The sequence below is a fragment of the Cryptomeria japonica genome, chromosome 4, assembly GCF_030272615.1.
Source record: "Cryptomeria japonica chromosome 4, Sugi_1.0, whole genome shotgun sequence".
NCBI classification, from domain to species: Eukaryota; Viridiplantae; Streptophyta; class Pinopsida; order Cupressales; family Cupressaceae; genus Cryptomeria; species Cryptomeria japonica.
The window spans coordinates 636,286,741-636,306,470 of record NC_081408.1 but is presented as its reverse complement, the minus strand read 5'-3'; positions in this window follow the sequence as shown (position 1 = coordinate 636,306,470).

Here is a 19,730-nt window from a genome sequence, read left to right as displayed (position 1 = left end):
TAATCTACATAGTCGATTGGTCGGTTGAAGCCAACATCCAGTAGTTTCTTAAGTTCTGCTTTGACTAGTATGACAATCTGGGGGTGCATCTTGCAAATCTTCTGTTTTACCAGTTTAGCTCCTTTTGCCACAGTGAGGTGATGCATGACCAAATCAAGATCTAGACCAGGCATGTCTACATATGACCATGAAAAGTTGATCTGACACTTCTGGAATAATTCTACAAACTTAGGTTGTTCTTCTGGAGTTAAAAGAGATGACATATGTATTTGGTGAGGAGTCTCATGGGTCCCCATATTGAAGTCTTTTGTTTCCTCGATGAGGATCGTTGATCATTCTTGATTTGTACTGGAGGGGAGGATGTCAAAGCTTTCATCCATAGGCACCTCAAAGAGGTTTTCACCATTGGATACACTCTTTCTTTTTACTTTTTTGGGATCAAATAGTGCCACAGTGTGGTTTTCATTGGAAGATCCATGTTTTATTGTGATATTTTTGAAGCTGAAAGGTTTGGCATCCACCCCAAAGTATGTTGTGCTATTAAGTTTGATGGTGATTCTAGCTTTGTGATCCTCGCTTGGTATGTTATCCCGTAGTTCCAAAAAGTAAATTATTGCCTCATCATTTTGGAATTGGTCAAGGCATGGGGGATTAGGTTGGTTCTATTCGATGAGTTTTGGATGGATAATGGGAATTACCTCATTGATCAGGTTAAGTTCATGAGATGTGTCAGTCAGGGTTAATACATTATGGTGAAGGTCGTTGATGGTACTCTCCCTATCAGAATCAGGCATAGGATGTGACGTAGGGTCTGTGGAAGGTGTTTCTAGTTTAGGAACCCAAGAGGTTTTAATCTGTGCTTCTCTGTAAAAAGGGATTTCTTTGCGAGGTGGATGTGGTGATGTGTCTTCCTCATCTGAAGTATTGAGATGTATGGAATCAGATTCCCACTCATGTGAGTCAGTCTCTAAGTCACTTTCTAGTATCTGATTACTATACCAAACCCGGATATCTTTTGAGTTGAACACTGCAGGTGTAATTTGCTAATGTACTTTTGGAGATGGAATGGTTGGTGTTGCGGGGAGGATTATTGGTATCATTGAATCTAATACTAGGAGTATCGGTGTTGTTGAATCTGGTATTTTTGATTGAATTATCAGTGTTGTTAATATTGTTGGGGGTTCTTATACTATTAATGGTGTTGTTGATGTGGTTGTTGCTGCTAATGGGGTTGGTTTGATTGGTGGTATGATTGGTGTTGTGGATGGTATTGATGGGATTCTCAACCTTATTGGGGCAGTTGGTGCAATTCTTGGTGTTGCTAATATAATCAAGGGTGGCCTCTTTAGAGTATTAGGCTAATATAGAAGTTTGTTGGGTTTTTCTTTGAATCTGAGCTTAGGAAGAACCTCCTTTTGAAAACCTAATCCAGTGTTATCTTTGGGCCTTAATTCAGGTTGCAACAACTTGTGTCATCCTTGATTGCAAGGTCCCAAAGCACTCTAGCCATCATAGCCCATTCTTTGCATAATGGTAAGGCCTTTGCCATATTGATCTGTAGGAAGCTTAGCCTGTGGGATTTTCGTAGTGATAGGGTCTTTATAGATCCATTCTACTAAGTTCTCATCTCCGGTCTCCTCTTCTTGACTTTTTCCAAGGATAAAAGGTGCTAAAGTGTATTCTGGCTTGATCAGTGGTGGTTGAAGTAACCTTTGAGGCTTACCATGAGTTATAGGGGAAGTGGGTAATTTCCTAACACAAAAGAGTTGGCTTAGATTGTATTCCCCAGGGCCTTCCTCTACCATTTTTATTTTCAGCTTCTCTTGCTTTGGTATAGTGGTGTTTGAACTGGAAAGAGAGGATGGACTAACATATGATATGGATAGGATAGCTTCTCTATTGTTAGGAATGGTAATCTCTGGCTGATGGTTGATATTGTTACAATATGCAAATGGATTTGCATCACCAAGAATTGTAATTTCTACACCGTTATGAGGAAACTTGATACACTGGTGATAGGTGCATGGAACGGCTTGCATGGCATGTATCCAAGGTCTTCCTAACAACAAATTATATGATAGAGGAAGGTCCAAAACTTGACATATGATCGCTTCACCACTGGGCCCACTCGGATTGGTAACACAACTGCTCCTTTGGAAGAATGCTCTACCTCATCATAGGCTTTTATGGTTATCTTTTTGCGGGGGTCCACTGATTCAACTGCATATGCCAATGTTGTGACCAACTGTAATGTACATATATTCAGGCCTACTCCATTGTCAATCAAGACTCACTTGATCTTGTATTGGTTGATGAATCCTTCAATATGGAGTGAGGCGTTATGAGGTTGTTGGAAGGATGTGTTGTCGCTTTTAGAGAAAGTAAGACATGTTGATAACCTCATATTACCAACCATAGCTTGAAATTGATCTATATTAAGATTGGCAGGGACTGATGCCTTTTGGAGAGCTTGATCCAAGATTGTTTTATGAGATGGGGATAGGCGCAAAAGCTCTAAGATGGATATAAGTGCTAGCATGTGTGAGGCCCTACCTCGACTCAGTTTGACATTTTCAGTTATTTGCATAATGAGACTATTATGGATGCTTTATGGATTTAGGAACTATATGATTCCATGAGTTGGACCACATTGACATATGTTGATGCTTTATTTTATGCATGATGATTATGAAACTTTATATGTTGCTAGAATAGAATTACTTTGAAATGGTGAATGTCATTATTGGAATTGCACGACTTCATTTTGATGATAGAAAAATGTTGCTTATTTTATGAAAGGTTCAATTTTGAGAATTATGATAATTGCTTATGTGGAATCGAATTTGAATGAATGAGATATTGAATTATTATTGTCAAATGTAGGAATGTTTGATGTGCAATGAAATCTATGTATTTAATTATGTATAACTGTGATTACTTGGAATTACTAATGTGTTAATTGAGGTGCACAGGAAAATTATCCATGTGACCATGGAATAAATATGGAGAACCAAACCTAGACCAATGTACGTTTGTTAAGCCAGGGGTTGTCTATTTGGAGAGACAACACCCCGTTTGTAATGTATTTTATTTGTGAAGTGTATGATGCTTGAGTGTTAAAATTGATTTTATGTATATGTGTAATCCTACAAGAGACAAATTCCATGTGTGATTTTATATTGTATTTTATTGTGTCATTTGACACATGTGCTGATTAGTGTCATTGATTTTGACTTGTCTCTTGGAGGGAGTTTTGTTTCTACCAAATCCATTCAAACACATGAGTGTGGTCCCAAATTTGCCTTGGGTAGAGAGTCTTGGGAGTGGTCAACTCAAGTTTGACCCATAGGTTAACTTCAGTTGGGTTTCTAAGGTCAAATGGACTCCTAGGGTCAGTTTTAGGGCTTTTCCAAAGGTCCAAAGGGTATACCTATGGGTTAGGGTATTTTAAAGCATGTGACTACTCCCATGTGACTGTTTAGTCACCTTAAAAAGTGGTTTTTCCAAGGTGAGCGAAAATTCAACTTAGAAGGTTCCTCCTAGGATAGACGACCTTCCCTTTTGATGTCAAACTCTCTTCCCCATCCTCACTCACCTTTTCCCTTTCTAGTTTTAGTAATGTGTAAGGGGTTGGGAAGAACAACCAATGGGAACTCTCACCTCACCTAAGGGGTTAGGAAGTGTGTGAGAGGCCTTCTTAGGCAAGAATTAGGGACTTAGTGAGTAATCACCCACTCTCCATTGTTGGAGATTATGCATGGTTTTGAAAATTAGTTTTAGGATAGAATTTGGTGAAGGGTTGGTGGAAAGTTAATGTGGATTTGGGCAGCTCATCCCCAACTAAATCTAACATACCTATTGGCAGAATAAGGTTGGTATTTATTTCCTTTTGTTTATGTTGTTTATGTTGTTTTTGAAAGAAATAAATGCTTGTTGAAAGAGATGTGTTTATGTAAATTGTTGTAGGAGAAAAAATGCAAGTTTTTCATTTCTATGTTTTTTGTTTATGTGTTCTTGTCTTTTGGGAGTGTCCAAGACCTCCTACTCTTGGGAGAGTAGGATGGTCTTGGGGTGGAAGAAGTATGACAGCCTTGGGTGAGAGGCTCTCCTTAAGGAGAGTGATCTCAAGGGTGTCCTTTGTGACGCTTGCTTCATAGCCTTGTGTATGCATTTGGGGGTCATAAGGGGAGAAAATATGGCCTTTGAGCCTTTGGGGGGCATAAGGTGTGGAGATGTATCTTTTGTTGTATTTTGTATTGCCATGAGGTGGCTTGAGTTGTAATTTGGCTTGCAATCTCCCCAATGGTACTTGGTCCACTTCCACCCGTGGAATGATCATCACAAAATGTGGTGAAAGTGTAGCTTGGGATGGGAAGGTGCATCTTGAGTGTTTGTCTTTGTTGTTGTGTTGTTTGCTTGCTTGTAACCCATCTAGTGCTTGGTTCTCCAAGCTCGGGGGTGGCTTCTAGTAAGCCTAGGCTAGGAGGTGAGCTCTCCATGGTCAAAGTTGTATTTTATTGCAGGTTGCTTGGGATGGAAAAGAAAAGATAAAGGGAACAGTTGTTGTTTTATGTTGCAGAATAGTTTAAAAGACAAATGTATTTAATATTGTAACTTGTAAAGAAAAAGAGAGCCATTGTTGTGTTTATTTTCCAAAAGAAAGTAGTGTATTTATTTTATTCATATCACTAGGGAAGGGAAAATACTTGTTGGGTTTTCAAACCTATTTGTATTGTTATTTACCTTGTATTTTAATTTGCTAAAGAAATGTATTTCTCCTATTTTGGTTAGTTTTGCAAAAAGGGAAGATGTAATATATTAGCTTGTATTTGAATCCTAAAAAAAAAAAAAGAGGAAATAAAGTTGTAGCATTTATATTTATTTTGCAAATAAAGGTTCATTTATTCACTTATGCAAGGTAGAAATGGTATATGAAAGCTCATGCATTATATTCTGATTTTACTTATGCTGCTACAAATTTAATTAAATCTGTCATTTTTACTTTCATTCAAAGCAGAAAATAAATCCTATAGTAGTAGTTTATTTTATTAAAAAAAATATAGCATATAGTTCTAGTCTTAAATTTGTTTACAAAAAAAATATTTTTCCCATTTTACAAACTACAAGTATCATTAGGAAAATCTCTACATGCATTTTAAAGATATACAACAATAATAAACTCAAAAATTGCCTAAATGGATTATAGTTAAAAAGTAACACTACATACATACATACATACATACATACATACATACATATATATATATATATATATATATATATATATATATATATATTATTCCCTTAAATGTTATTCTGAAAATCTGTCTATAAAAACAAAACAAAAAATAGTGATGTATTTACATGTTCCTTTTAGACATATATGTATATATCAGTATATATATATACACATAAAATATATGTATATAAAAATAATTCAGGTCTATCAAAAAAAAGAATTATTACCTGTTAAATTTTTTAACAAAGAAAAAGGGGTATATATATATATATACATATATATATATTTATATATACATATATACATATATATATATATATATATATATATATATGTATATATATATATATATATATATATGTATATATATATATATGTATATATAAATATATATATATGTATATATAAATATATATATATAAATGCTTATTTTTACCATATTTATAAAAAGGAAAAAAAATACAAAAAAAAAATAACAAAAAAAATAAAATTATATTAGTTTATAACTTAGATTATTTATCGCCCAATTAATTTAATTGTTGTTTTAATCAAAACATAGTTAAGAGCAAACTAGTTTGCATTATTTTAATTAAGTTAATCGTACTTAGTTGAGTATTTATCAAAAAAAATTTATTCCGTTCGTGCCCAAAAGTTTGGGCATGATAGCATGTTATCTAACTATTCCACAAGGTTATACTACTTTGGGATGGATATTGTGCCTTGTGGAGCTACTTTAATAGTGATCTTGCTATGACATGTAACAACATTGTAGGTAGAGTTTGGATCTTTGATGGTGAGGGTTGCAATTTGTTCATCGGTGTCATATAGGTGATTCATAGTGTATTTATAGGTGGCTCGCGTATAATCAGTTTTATCTGTGTTTCACCTTGAGGTGGATGGACCCCTTTGATCTTGTGATGGAAGCAAATTCTTGAACATGAGATGATCATTATTGGAGGTTTTCAGCTCGTGTCCTTTGATTTCAATCTCGCCTCGGTCAATAAGATCTTGAACAAGATCTTTCAGTCTATGACAATTACTTGTTTTATGCCCTTTCCCTTGGTGGAATTTGCAATGTTCATTATCTCTCCACCATAGAGGTTTGACCTAAGGTGTAGTTAGATGTCTTTGGTAAGGTCACCAGATTTGAAGAGACCAATTGACATAACACTGTTTCGATAGGTTCCCCTAAGGGAGTGTATGTATGTTTTGGTTGATAATTTTGCTGTCGTTGTCTCGGTTCCTCTTGCGGTGCATTACGACCTTGATTTTATGGAGGAGCAACTGTGTTGTTTTTAGGTGGGGGATTTTGCCCTAGAAATCGGACCACAGGTTGTGCACTCTTTATGGTTCTCACATCTACAACCCTGTCATTGACGATGTTTTTATTTTTATTCCAGAATTTGGGTTTATCGCTGTTAAAATGCTTAAGAGGCCCATCTTTTGGTTCATTGTATATCTTGATATGTCCCTTTTTTATAAGGGCTCATTCAAACTTTAATCCCTGGGTGATCATGTCATTAAAGGACTCTGTGCCCTTCATGTCTAGGTGGAATTCCATTTCATTGTTCAAGTTGGAAATAAATATTTCCACTAGCTCTCGTTCAGGTAGATGAAGAGAATGTCTACTAGACAGTTGCTTCCACCATTGGAGGAAAGCTGAAAATAGCTCCCCTCGCTTTTGTTTGGTATTGCACAGATCTGCCATGGTAACATCATGTTCTATGTTGTGTGAATAATGTGTCATTAACTTTTGGACCAGTTCTTTGAATGTCCTAATGCTGCCTCATAATCGAGAAAACCATTGTGTGGTTGTCCCCCCTAAACTATGAGGAAAGAGGCACATTATATATGTGTCTTCATATGCCACTTCTAGGCAAGCTGAGTGAAATTCCTTGAAATGATCTCTAGGGTCTCCTTTTCCCCAATAATTTTCAAACTTAGGTGTTTCAAACCCTCACAGAAAAGGTGGTATATGTAGATTCCTATCAAAGGGATAGGGACAAATATAATTAAGTGAAAACTGGGTAGTTTTCACACAACTATGGAGTTGTTGGGCTAGATTCTCGACTTGTTGCCTCAACATGTCTATGTCATTAGGAGGAGGAGGAGGAGGAGGTGGGGGATTTCCTCGATTAAGGTCATATCTAAAGTTATCTCGACCTCTTCCACCCTCATTATGAATATGGTGTTCTGATGTTAGCCATATTTATGCAGTATCAAAATCAGAGGGTAGTTTGGCTCCCTCTTGAGCAAGTCTCAAAAAATGAGCACTTGCATTGTTTTTGAGGATTTCATCAAAAATTTGATTCAAGAGGGGGTTGTGTTGCGCCCTTTCTATTGCTTCAGGAGTGGGAGTACTAGGATTTTCATCATTTTCATTTCCTCCAATGGCTTCTTGAAATTCATTGAGATTTTCATCCTCCTCTTCTTCAATCTCTAGTTGTCTAGTTCTCAATCTGGTTTGAGCCATTTTGTCTGAAAGTTGTTCTTGAAGTTTGGTGAAAGTGATTATGAGTTGGTAATGGAATGAAAGATAAATGTTTCTGTGAAGTGTTTAGAATATCAATCTCTAACACTAAAGGTTTGATGTTACCAAAGTCCCTTTTATTAATTGCTTTTTGTATTGTCAATAATGTTTGATATGATAAGGTATAGCAAGGTATGAGATGCATTAAAAACCAAGCTACCTAGTAATGAGAGGATGCACTCATAGACTAGTTTTAACTTGTGTAGAGATGCCTCTTAGGATGAGTTTATCCTAGATGTAGAGATACTCTAAAAAGTAACTTGTTGTTTTGATTTAAGCAATATCTAAAAAAGAACTTAGGACAAGACCTTTTTGTGTTTTTGAGAGTTGAAATGGATTTGATTATGTATGAATGTGAGAATGGATGGGAACTTTAATAAAAAATTTGTGTTACATATGGGACAAATTCTTCCTCTTCTCTCTCGGGGATTGGTGGTTCTTACCAAGCTATGTTATATGTAATGAAAATGTCTAGAAAGAAGGTAGGGTTGATTTTGCCTCCTTTGTTTTTATGATAACTCAAATCTCTATATTGAGTAAAAGATCTGTTGTTTAAAGGCCCTTTATCAAACTCATTGGATTTTCCTTGAAGATATAGACCCATATGATGCAAGAAGACTCCGTGTGAGACAAAAATTTGTCTATTGAGATAAAAAAATTTCCTTCTTTTGATGAAAGTCTTTGAGCTCAATGGTCTTTTCTTCAAATTGATATGTTGATGAGGATTCCTTTTTCTCAAAATGTGAAGGAAGGTCATATAATTTGTTATCTTGTTTTCACTTTCTTTTGATTTTTGCCAAATGTTTGGTTTTAAAAATTTGTGTTGGATAAATACTTGTTTTTGAATTGGTTTTGACTTTCTTTGACAAGAAAATAGAGCAAGCACATAAACACAATAATGTTACCTCAAAAGGCACAAATAAGTGTGGGTCTAAATCAACCCAATATTTGAACTTTTTGACCCCTTTTTCAAATGTTTTTGTATGTTTTTCCAAAACCCTGATGTTGACTCAATTTATCTCTGGTCTGACACAAGACGAAGACACTTCAAACACACTTTATCCCTAAGGTCAAATGGCTAGTTGCAATAATTTCAGCCCACATCTTGATATTTATTCAACTTTCGTACTACATACCTTATGAATCCCGCCATAGAAGGTAAGGATGTGGTATAGTAAGTCTTGCATGAGCATAACAGATAGATGATCCCTATGATGCGGGAGTCACCACTTTAATCAAGCTACAAGTAGCTTTTCAAAAAGCCCTATTTCTACTCAAGGAAATATGTATGGTGAGTATCTTGGCAGCAAAACCATCTATGCTCTTGCGCTGAACTTCTCACAAATATACTCAATCAATAGAACGGGTGGGATTTTATATAAGAAGGTGTGTACGGTGAAAATGGATAACAAAAGTGTTGAAAGACTAAATGGATTCAACCACAAAACCCTACCCTAAGAACAACAAAGATCCACCATAACATATGAAGATTACCTAAGACAATGCAAATCAAATGAAATCACAAAGATTATACCATCAAATGTCCAATAGGGTTTAGATCTCCATTCTTCCTATCTCCATTGATCTTGCTTGATATATTTGCTCTCAGATTTTATATGTGCACAAGAGCTCAGCAAAGAATGGAAATGTGGTTGCAAGTAGGATCACATATGCAAGTTCGAATGCAAGGATGCTTGATTAGAATGTATATGTCCAGGGGCTAAATGCATAGGGTTGATAATGAAGGAAGCATCTCCTTATATAGAAGACACTATAAGAAATGGAGGGATAAGATTGAGAGGTGTAAAAGATAAATGGTCGGCTATGATTAGAGGGTAGGTAGAGGAAATAAGAAAATAATGAGAGGGTAGGTAGTGTAGGAATTAAGAGATGAATGACATGTGTCATGGGTGGAAAAGGTTAATGAATTAATTAAATAAATAAAGATTTATTTAATTAATAGAAGAAGTAGGATCAATTAAATAAATAAGATATTTATTTAATTTAGGAAAAGGATAATTTAAATAAATAAATGTATTTATTTAAATGAGAAATAAAGCTAGAAGAGGGTAAATGAATTAATTAAATAAATAAAGATCTATTTAATTAATAGAAGAATTAGGATAAAATAATTAAATAAATAAAGATATTTATTTAATTAGACTGGACAATTTTAGGTGTCTACATTTTGCCCCTCTTTGAGACAATGTAGCTTGTTGCGTTGTTTCAAAGAAGATAAGATGAACTGATACAAAGTTACCCCAACATGGGAATGATATGCCCCCTTGAGAGATTGGATGAAAATGTCTGAAAAGATCATAGACAATCTCTCAATAAGAAAGAAAGGCTAGAATGGACTGACTAGATAGGTTAGAGTGACAGAGTCACGGGATAATGAAGACTGACTCAGGAAACGAGGGCTAGGGCTAGGGCAGTCTATAAGATAGACCACGAGGGGAAAACATCCTCATTGTCATCCACACATCCAAGAGATCATAGTGCAGAGAGAGAATAGAGTAGCAACAGTCAGTAGTGATGGCATTGGTTCACAGATTCGATCGTGTTTGTCGATATCAGAGGCTAGCAGATGCAGGAGAGTCGGTAAGTACCTCAAAACCTCCTTGTACTTTGTTGCAATCAATGTTCTCATTAATGTATGCTAGGTAGTGCAATAAATGCATTTTAGGTATGTTAAACAAGGTCAAAAAATGCCAAGGCGCATCTGTGTTGGTGCTAGGCGCATTTGTGCTTGTGCCAGGTGCATTTGTGCAGCGTTGTGCAGGCGTGTTTGTGCTATGTGGGCACATCTATGTATTTCAGGTGTGTCTGTGTAGAGTGGGTGTGTTTGTGCAGTATGTAAGTGCGTTTATATCATGAAGGTGCATTTGTGTCTAAAATTTGCATTTATGTCTTCTAGGGAAAATCGGCAGTTCTGTGATGAACATACACTGTCGATTGGATAAGCTGCTGAGAGGATACACTCAAGTAGGTCCTCTAGGGAAGACTAGAATAGCAGATAGGGCTAGGATTAATAATTCTATGATAGAACATACGTTGCCAATTAGGAAACTACTCAAGAGGATACACTCAAGCAGAGGCCCTAGGATGGGATAGATCGAGGCAATTTGTCATGAATAGTGCGTACCAAGACATAGTACTTTGTGATGAACAGGGAGTACTAATATGAGCAACACTTTGTGATGAATAGGGAGTGCAAATATGAGCAGCAGTGATGAACAGGGAGTGCAAAACATGTAGTAATTTGTGATGAAGAGGGAGTACCACTAGGATAAACAGCAACACTTTGTGATGAACAGTGAGTGTCACTAGGATAGAGTGTCATAAGCACTAAGATAAAAAGCAACATTTTGTGATGAACAGGGAATACCACTTTAACTGACACAGTTGATTTGTTTGACTGCAGAAGTACCTACCTATGCTAGAGTCATGGGAGAGATTCCCATCGACTCAGAGGTTACGACCAAAGCTGACATTTGAGGACAGAGCCGCGATTGAGGTTATGGGTTTGCGATTCATTCTATATGTGCCTAAGTTTCAGGCGAACATGGGGTTGTTGATTGCTTTAGCTGAGAGATGGCACTCTGAGACTTGAACGTTCCATTTGTCGATGGGTGAGATGACAGTCACCTTGGAGGATGTGTACAGGATTCTGAGGATACCGATCAATAGGAAGTTGATACCCTATGATTGAGACAGAGACAAGGATGCCTTGAGATGAGTGTTTCAGGATCTAGGACTAGAGATGAGGGCTGGACATGTGGCGTGGGATATCATGACACAGACCAGATTGGCACTACTAGCGGTGCTGGGAGGAGTGATTAGTGGGTTCCTATGTTTGGATAGGGGGACATGAGGGCTGGCTGTGGGCTAGGGGAGTACATTGGAGACACTAGTGACAAAGCATACTAGATATGCCTGGGGACTGTGCATGCTAGCACACTTGTACTCTGAGCTTCATCAATTTGTATACCATGGATCCGTAGGATTGGGTTGCGGAGTGACATTATTGCAGGTATGGGCTTATGAGCATTTGCTGGTGACCTGATCGATTCATTTCAAAGGTAGGGTCCATGGGCGTAGTTTTGTTCATTTATATGATATGATTACATCTTAGTCGCGAATCGGGAGACTGGAGCACTAGCGCAGGGTCATCGATGAGATTGACACTATGGTATGGAGACCATACTGAGAGTGCGAGGAGTGGGAGGATGATGCAGTGGAGCTTCCATACACCTTTAGGAGTAGGTATCTGATTGGGTGAATGCCCTATGTACTGGAGAGGTAGTTGGTTGATAGGGTTTGCAGGCAGTTCAATAGGATTCAATGGATGCCACGGGGTTCCGAGATGTATGCTCGGACAACACGGATCAGGCACACTTCAGGCCAATGTTATCATATGATTAGGCAATGATGTAGCTGTTAGAGATGGTGCCCATGCCTTGGGATATGTGGCTAGAGATAGAGGATGCAGGGATGGATGTAGAGTATACTGCATATTTGGCTGAGCATCCATTTCCACAACTGATAGACCCAGGGGAGCAGATAGATGGAGATGGTGGGGGGGATGAGGATAATGATGGAGATGGTGGAGGTAGAGGCCAGCGAAGGAGGTAGGGGATGATAGGAGAGAGGAGAGTGGCTCCACAGAGAGAGGGTGGGGGCGAGAGATAGGCTCAGGAAGTTTGAGGCCGAGGTGGTTTACCATTACAGGTGCCAGCAGCATAGGGTCCCAGATAGGTATAGGGATAGGGATGAGAACAGGGGTAGGGGCAGCCATAGGAGCAGCCATAGGTACAAGGGGGAGAGGAGGAAGAGTAGGATGAGCTACTAGAGTTGAGAGACATCTGTCAGGGACAGGTAGATGAGATCCAGGATCTGGAAAGGGAGACAACTAGACTCAGGAGACAATTGAGGGACACAGAACGGGAGAGAGATCAGGCTATCTAGTGTTATACAGAGGTTGAGACACCACTAAGGGCAAGGAGGCAGGTGGCAGAGGACACAGGAGTTGGTTATGCTTATGTTTTGCGAGTCAAGGAGGAGATAGGATACTGGAGAGACCTATACTATGGAGCTGCACCACCAAAGCAGTGGGCTAGGAGCTTCTGTAGACCATCGTGAACAACGACAACCATTGGAGGGAGGGACAGGAGATGGGCGTCCAGCGGTGGGGTTATGGGTCCTCCACCACCACCAGATAGAGGGGACAAGAAAGATGATCCTGGGGTAGGTCCTTCCAAGGCTCAGACTCCATCGAGGCCAGCCAACTCTGAGGGAGGGAGTTCATTATAGCCTTAGAGGGCTCCCTATGTATCAGTTTTGTACCATTTTGTATGATGATGTAGACACCTTCGGGTGATTGTAGCCATATGATTTTAACATCATTGTATCATGACACTTATGATTTTGATATATATGAGATGATTCATCCTTGCGGAAGCTATATGCATGTGTACCTATGTGATGAGATGTTTCATGATGTATGTTTCTATGTGATGGTTATGATATGGATGCAAATATGTATATGATGCAATGCAATATTTTTTTGTTCTTTTATGTTTTATATGTATATGCATGATGCAAATGTGAATGTATGTAATGCAGATGAATATGATAATGCAAATGTAAAATGTGCTAACATGTGTTGTGTGCAGGATGTGATGCAATTGTGATATCTATATGCATGTATGAAATGCTAACATGTGGTAATGCAAGTTCAACTACATGAAATGCAAATATTTTTGGCATGTCATTATACTCAGTCATGTTATAGCAGGCTACATGGACTCAAGAAGGATGATGGAAGTCAATCAAGAAAGGGGGATGGAAGATAGAAGATATACAAGTGGAAGAGCTTCTTGTGCATTATCATCATTGAGCTTTATTATGGAAAAATAGGTTATGACAACCGAGGCATATGTTCTACCCAGAAATTCATTGTACCTATTTGCATGGAGATAAGACAGTCACAAACAAGCAATGCCCCAGTTCACACTAGACTCTTAGTGTCCTCATATCCTTGGACAAGTCATAGTATTGCTAAGAGACAATCCACAGACAACAAAGAAAATAGGTGACGATACCCCATCCTCGCCTTTCTAGTCAAAGACATCCTGAAGATAAAATTTCTAGTCAGAGACATCCTGGAAAAGCTAAAAGACATGTCACCCAGAAGATAAAATCAAAAGAAAACCAAGACTCGACACCAACATCCACTGTAGTCCTCAAGTTTGAGTGTCTCTTGTCACTTGTATAAGTCTTATTTGATTGTGGTCACAATGTTTACTTTCACAAAAAGGATAGATAGCACTGAACCATGTGTTGTCTGAGTCTGCCGAAATATTTGATTTGTTGAAGCCCATTATTGTTTGTCTCATCTAAAACTGACTGAATCCATGCAACTGATACTTTATCACAGAGAAGATGGAACTTTATTGTGGATTGGCGATGCAAGTTTTTCTTTATTGTAGATTGTGCACGAATAGACTGAAGAAAAGTGGAAGAAATCATACTCCTCAAAACATGCGATGCTCTCAATTCCACACCCATCACTAGATGTAGGATTTTCCTTAGCCACAGATAGAAGCTGATTTATTTTGAATGGAAAGGGATGAAAAGGAATGTTAATTATGAATGGCGAACCAATCTTGGGTAGATCAATAACAAGCCATGATGGGAATGAGAAAGTTTATTATGAATGGATAGGCTGTGAGTGTGTGCAAAAGTGAAAGATGAGATTGAATCCTAAAGGAGGGATGAGCAATGTCTCTACACATGGCACCAGTGACCTGGTTCTCACCATGGTACTTGCCCAGGGCGCCACCGAAGTGGTTTTCACCATTGGACAAATTTTATTTTTTTCTGTTTTCCAAATTTTTTTTTTGTTTTTATGATTTTTTTGTATTTTTAAATTTTTTTGATTTTTTTGTATTTTTGAATTAGGATACTCTGAAGAGCTATGTGTAAAACCTGTAAAGGTGCATGCTATTGATAGGATCCTCCAAAGGTTCACCCTCTATGGTTGAGAGTTGATATGCACCAGATCCATAGGTTGTTATAATGATGTAAGGACCAAGCCAGTTTGGTTCGAACTTTCCCTTCTTCTCTCCATCTTGCTGATTTTTAGGATTTTCTCTAAGAACCAATTCACCTACCTCAAATGTGTGAGGCTTGACTTGATGATTGTAGCTGCATTGTTCCTTGACTGAATGATGTTTAGCTCGAGTGACTGTCTTCCTTGATAAAGGAATTGAGATAGAATTACTAGTGTGTGGACTAGGTAGGCCCATATGCGTGTCACCTAAAGAAGTTTGGGCACCCCTAATAACAAAGTCCTTCAAGGAAGTTCCATTAAAGGTCCATGATGTATCACCAGAAGGGAAAGGATGTGTGGAACAAGTGGATGAGTGATGAAGGCTTATGATTGTGAAAAGAAGTGAAAGTAGGATAGCATGATGGAGACTTAGGATCAACAAGTATTATTTTTGACTTGAAATTGTAGAACTTTTTCCCCCAGTTATTTTGATATTAGGGGAGATCATCTCTTGTTCTTTTTTCTTCATAGGATTTTTATCCTTGACTTTGATTTTTGCAGAGTCCAATAGCTTTTGATTTTGATTTGGACTAAAGGACTTTTCTTTATTTTTGACTTTTAGATTTTTCTTTTCAAAGCTTGATTTTTGATCCCTAATGAGTAAGGGCTTTTTCAATTCTTGTTGATCCAAGTCTGGGAGAGGAGTGGAAATGGAATGAGTAGATGATATGGTAAATATATGTGAGTTCTCAACAGGGTTAGTGATACACTCAATAGATTCTTCCCTGGAACCACTATTAGGACTATTGCTATCAAGAGGTTCTTGCACCACTAGAGGAGATTTTCATTCAGACTTAGTAGCCACAACACTAGGTGGTTCACACCCAATTCCTTGGTATTGAAAATTGTTTGTAGGTTGTTCCTATCGACTGAATGTCTTAGGAGATAGTGGGAGTTGATCAACATGAAAGATATACTCACCACATCCCATGTCTTTAATGTTGAATTTTTCTTTGATCTCTGCTTGTTTTGACGTAGAAGCTTTCAAGGATTTTGGATCAACATATGTTGGAGATGGAACAACTTCTCGATTGATAGGGATTGTTATTTTTGATCTAGGTTGCAGATTGTTGCAATATGAATGGGTCTGGGTTAGCTTTGACTATCACTTCAACTCTATTGTGTGGAAACTTAATGCATTGATGGTATGTAAATGGGACTGCGCTCATCTCATGAATCCATGGACGTCCTAGCAATATGTTGTATGTGAGATCCAAGTCTAGCACTTGACAAACCACATCCTTTGTAACTGGCCCAACCCTGAGAGGCAAGGTGATTGTGCCTTTGGATGAACGCTCTTCATCATCATATGCCTTGATGGTGATTTTGTTTGTAAAATTCACAGCTTTATCAGAATATCCCAATTATTTAATAGTGCTCAATGTACAAATGTTTAGACCTACTCCTCCATCTATCAGGACTCATTTTATTTGATGTTTGTGTAGGAAGGCTTCAATGTGTAAAGGTGCATTATGTGGTTGGCTCATGGAGGCATCGTCAGTTTCTATTAATGTAAGGGAGTGTGGAATATAAAGGTATCCCACCATGGCTTGAAACTGGTCCACATTCAGATCAGTAGGGACAAAAGTATCTCTCAAGATTTTGTCAAGAATGGCTTTATGTGTAGGGGATATGTGTAAGAGCTCAAGGATTAAGATAAGTGTGGGTGTCTTCCCCAACTGTTCTACAAGGTCATACTCAGGTTTGGTTTATGAGGGAGCACCTTGCAAAGTGAATTTACCTCGGCGAGTTGTAACATTACATTCAGAGGTAGGTTCGGAAGAAGATCCAATGCCTTTTAGGACAATCTTGGGTCTTTGGGGAGAATTCTCAAGTGTTTTGTCCTTGATGATAATGGTAGAGACATAATTGTCCATCGAAATGTGATTGATAGTTGAATCATAGTTATAATATGGTCTAGTATAGTTGGTTTGGTCATCTTTGGCTGTAGCTTTTCCCTTGTCATTTTTTGGGAATGGTTCTTTAAACATCTCATGTTCTTGATTGGATGAGTGTCCTTCAATCTCAATGTCACCTCTATCAATAAGATTTTGTATGATGTTCTTCAGTCGATGACAATTTCTTGTTTTATGACCTTTGCTCTTATGAAATTCACAATATTCATCATCATTCCACCAATTTGGTTTGACCTTTGGCTCATATGGAGGAGAATCTAGAATTGTTATTATTTTGTTTTCCACTAGCTTTTTGAAGACTGATTCAAGTGGTTCTCCCAATGGAGTATACTTCCTTCATGACTTTGAAGTTGTTTGAGTATTCACTTAATTGTTTGTAGAACTTGATCCAGAAAAAATGATTTTGGGTCGTACTGTATTGGCATCCACAACACCATCATTGACTGTGTTCTTGTTTTTATTCCAAAATCTTGGCTTATATTTTCCTTTAAAGTCATCTTTGTTTTCCTTGAATATCTTAATGACTCCTTGTTCAATTAGTACTTTCTTTGTTGCTAAGCCTTTTTCAATGGCATCTTTGAGGGTAGAAAAACAAGCTTTTCTTAGGTCATAACCAATGTCTTTGTTAACATTCTAAGTGAACATCTCTACCATTTGTTTTTGTGGAATTTCACAAGAGCATCTGCTGGCCAGATTTCTCCATCTTTGTAAAAATGATGAAAAAGATTCTCCATCCCTTTGTTTGGTGTTGCACAAAGTAGTGACTGATATGTCTGTCTCTATGTTGTATGAGAAATGTTGAATAAATGCCTTGGCTAAGTCACCCCATGAATTAATTCCAGGTGGGAATTGGGAGAACCATTCCATAGCTTGATCACCTAATCTTTGTGGGAATAATCTCATCAAATATGTCTCTTCTATTGCTACCTCAATGCAAGCTATGAAAAAATTTCTTATATGTGCCTTAGGATCCCCTTTTCCTCTGTACTTATCAAACTTAGGTGTCACAAAGTGTGTAGGAAATGGAGGCATTGGAATGCTTTTGTCAAATGGATAAGGACATATGTTTCTCATTGTGTACGTTGGCTTTGGTGTATTTATGTCCTACATTTTCTTTTGTAAGTCCTTGATTTGTTGTTCCAAATTGTTCTTAGGTGGAGATCGACTTCTTGGACCAAACCTCATGCCTAAACGACCGGGTGGAGGAGGAGCATGTTGCATATATGGATGATATTTATCATACACATGTTCATATGGAGGAGGTCTATAATGATGCTGTGTATATGGACCACTTGATATAGAGTCATGATGAGGAATAGAATATCTACTTTGTCCTTGTATACCATACTCTATAGGAATGACATGAGTTTGTTCAAATGTGTTGCCCCCAAATTTGACACAGGGTTTCCTTGTGTCCAAATTTTGAACATGCCTTTGGATATCCAATTGCTTTGGTGGTTGATCCTTAGCATTGGTATGTGATTGAGTACATTTTTCTGCATAAGACTTCCATAATGGTCTGTGAAGGTGAGTATCATATGCTTGACCATGTGTGTATGGGACCTCTAGTTTTTGAAACAAAGATGATAGTGATTCAGACACCATATGTGGTCCTCTATTGCCTCCACTATTAGACCTCCTTTGATCCATGTTGAGGTGAGGTTGTTGCAAAGGTTTATTTTCCATTATTTGAGAGATGTCAAAATCATGAGGGATCTTGGCTCCACTTTGTGCCATCACTTGTAAGAAATATTGTCTATCCCTTCTCATTATTTCCTCAACCAATCTATTGAAACGGGAATCCATAATAGTGTCTTCCACTTCTATTGAATGTACGAAAAAGTTGTCCATATTGTCATTGTGTGTATCATTGTTGTTTGTAGTGTCCATGTTCTCAACATTTGGAATGTTTCTATAGGCATCCATGTCAGGTAACGTAGTATGATCAGAATTGAAAAAGACATCATTGTCAAACTCATAGGAATTCATGTTTGCAGACTCTTGAGCCTCTTTAGTTTCTCTCCTAGATTTTTGGGAACGGGTTTCAACCATGAACTAGGTATTGATCAAGATGTGTGAGACTAGATGAAAATGGAAAGATATGAAAGACCAAGAGTTGGATGTAATGTAAATGAATTTGAGGTTTACTTGTAATGTCCAAAGTGTAAGACCAAGTAAGTATGTAGTAGAGTAGGTGTGACTTCTAAAGAGATGGTAGTTTGTCTTGATGAGGTAAGTTGACCTTGACTCTAAGTAAGACCAAATGAGAACAAAAAGGTGATAGACCTTGATGAGGGACCACTTAGAAAAATGTTGTTGTATGTAGTGTGTTGACAAAGTAAGATGAGGACAAGCAAGTAACCTTTTGACTCAAGTTTAGACAAATGTGAATGTAATGTAAGGTGTAAAGCAATGATGGACTTAGTGAGACCCAAAGACAGGTTGAATGCTAGATGAAAACCTAGAGAGACACTTAGGAAGCTCAATAAGTCTGAAACTGACTGTTCTTTGTTTGCTGGATTATGAAAGTTTTCAATTCTGAACATAGACGTGCCTATATACTTCACAGACGCGCTCAAATTACACAGACGCTATTCTATCAGACACAGATGCACTTAAATAACACAGACGTGGTTCTATCAGACACAGACGTGTTTCTGAGATGTTGTAAGTGCAATGTTGCTCAAGATAACAAAGACGCATTTCTGCCCTTCATAGACATAGTTATATGACACACACGCGGGTCTGTCAAACATAGACATGTTTATGAAAACTTTGTGCAATTTTTCTAATCTGTGAAGTGACTTGTTTTGACCAAATCTGAATGTTTGATTGTTTTCCATGACAAGAAGACACAATGTTGATGAGGACTCAATGTTTGCAAGTGTTTAGACTCAAAATGACTCAAAGAAAGTGTGTTGTTTGATGTAA